This window comes from Helianthus annuus, chromosome 13 (genome assembly GCF_002127325.2).
Source record: "Helianthus annuus cultivar XRQ/B chromosome 13, HanXRQr2.0-SUNRISE, whole genome shotgun sequence".
In the NCBI taxonomy this organism is placed as follows: domain Eukaryota; kingdom Viridiplantae; phylum Streptophyta; class Magnoliopsida; order Asterales; family Asteraceae; genus Helianthus; species Helianthus annuus.
In genome coordinates, this window is record NC_035445.2 from 70703023 (window position 1) to 70705664 (window position 2642).

Here is a 2642-nt window from a genome sequence, read left to right on the forward strand (position 1 = left end):
ACCGAACACTAGGTAACCGTTTGCGTTTCCGCAGGATGCCCCGATGTCAATGTTCTATCATCATTGACGGATGCCTGAGTACATTAGTTCACGACCGATCCCAAACCATGGCACGGTGTGAGGTTGGTAAAACCTAAATAGCGCTATCAACTAATAACCCGTTCGCCTGGCCCCGGCGACTAATCGGTATTATGTAGTAGGGACTTGAGTGATAGAGTTTCGTTTAGTGCCGTTAGTTGCAATCCGTATAAACAGTAATTAACTAAAGGTTCCCAATAACAAGGGAAGAAAAGTAAGTTGTATCCCTCATAGGGGATAGTGTTGTTTGTAGTTCCGTTTCCCAAACCACCGGGAAGGCATGCTTTAGGTTGTGAACTCACCTTGGGTTGCTCGGTAGATATTTTACTTGGTCAAACACGTTAGTCACCACGTCCTAGCATGGTTACCAAAGATAGGTCAAGTTGGGGTGCAAGTAATCACGTATAGCAAACACGTATAGACACACTTAGCATGCATACATTCAAACAGTTGGGTTATTGAGCCTGCTCTAACATTTCACAAACAGTAACAGATACACATGCAGTCCAGTCAACAGATAGTCCAACAAGCTTTTGGCCCAATAACACTTAGGCAGCCCAGTCGAGACAAGGGCGGTTTCGACTCGAGAATGCACGGTTTCGAGTCGCAACCAAGGGTTCCGACTCGCAACCTCGGTCTCGGCTCATCATGCTTTGGTCTCGAGTCGCAACCAGGGATTCCGACTCACAACCTCGGTTTCGGTTCATCATGTGCTGCTTGCGAGTCGCAACCGGGAGATCTCGACGAATCACGTTTTGGTCTCGAGTCGCAACCAAGGGTTCCGACTCGCAACCACTGTTACGTGCACCTGAATCCTTCTAGAACCTGTCCTATGTACTAGCCAATGAAATTCTGTTTTTGTGTGATTGTGTACTATCCAACCATATTGCACCAACATGTTTCCTTGTCTGATTACTAAGCAAAAAGGATCAAAACAAGCATTTTTCAAATATTCATAACATTCATCACACCTTCAACATGTTCTTCACATATTCATCCCACTTTTAAACACATAATCACATTGTTCTTCATATGAAATATCAGGATCAAAGACCACACATTTATCACAAATCATCATAACATAATCGGACATAATCGGTATTATCATTATAGGTTCCTAAATCTAGCATGTTTCATTAATAAACAAGAACCCATAAGATCAAGAAATATAGCATATCATACGGTCAAAACATCATCAAAGCAACAACACACGGTTCGACCTCTAACTAGCTAAAACATGTTCATCATCATCATTAGTGACATTTCTAAGTTAAAAGCATGGCAACACTTATCATCATACTCAAGAATCATAGCAAACACCTAAAAACACTAACCGGTTGATGTTGTGGGTGCGAAGGATCAAAGGTTCCACTTCCGAGTGATGGTTCCGAGTAGAAGTCCGGGAGTCTTGATGCTACGGTTGGATCCGAGAGAGATGAGAGGGTGAGGAGGTGATCTTGGTTTGCTAGGGTTTTAGTGAGAGGTAGAGAGTGTGAGAGTTGTGAGAGTGAAATGAATGAGAGTGTAAAGGAGAGTGTGGTGAGGGTTTTGGGTTTTTATACCCGTTTCAAGGCCGGCACATTTGGTTCCGAGTGGCATGGCCCAACCGGCCCAAATGTTCATTGTTCACTCGAGACCGGGTGGTCTCGAGTTGGGTTTCGTGGTCTCGGCCCACTACACACACGTACCTATATATATATATATATATATCGTACATACACATAATGCAAGGATCACATAGAACATCTAAACAACACGCAACTTTCATTTAATAATCAATATATATATACACAAGGACATACAAGATAATGCTCGGGGAAATTCCAGAGTGTCACATTATCCCCAAGTTTTAAGAACTTTCGTCCCGAAAGTTAAGGCAGCCACTGTCAAGCTTGCAGAAGTGAGAACGTTTCAACGGGGTGTCACATCATTCCCCCGTTAGTTTGGAATTTCGTCCCGAAATTCGGTTGTAGCTTCAGTGCTGGGGTTTTCGTTTGGGAACAACTGGGGATACTTGTGCTTCATCTGGTCTTCCCGCTCCCAGGTAAACTTTGGGCCACGTCGCGAGTTCCAACGGACTCGTACAAGAGGTATCTGGCTACGTTTGAGGATTTTGATCTCTCGATCCGTGATCTCAATCGGTTCCTCAGTAAAGTGTAGCTGTTCATCAATAGTTAGTTCCTTGAAAGGAATTACGAGCGTTTCATCTGACAGACACTTCTTCAGATTAGATACGTGAAAAACGTCGTGTACCGCACTCAGTTCTTCAGGCAGGTTCAATCTATAAGCAACCTTACCGATTTTCTCGGTAATTTCGAATGGTCCGATATATCGCGGATTAAGCTTGCCCCTTTTTCCAAAGCGAACCACACCCTTCCAGGGTGAGACTTTAAGTAGAACCCGGTCACCGACCTGGAATTCTAGTGGTTTCCTACGCTTATCAGCGTAACTCTTCTGACGGACACGAGCTGCCGTCATGCGTTGTCTGATCTGGGCAATCTTTTCCGTTGTATCTACCACCATCTCTGGGCCCGTGATTTGACTATCACCGATTTCCGCCCAGC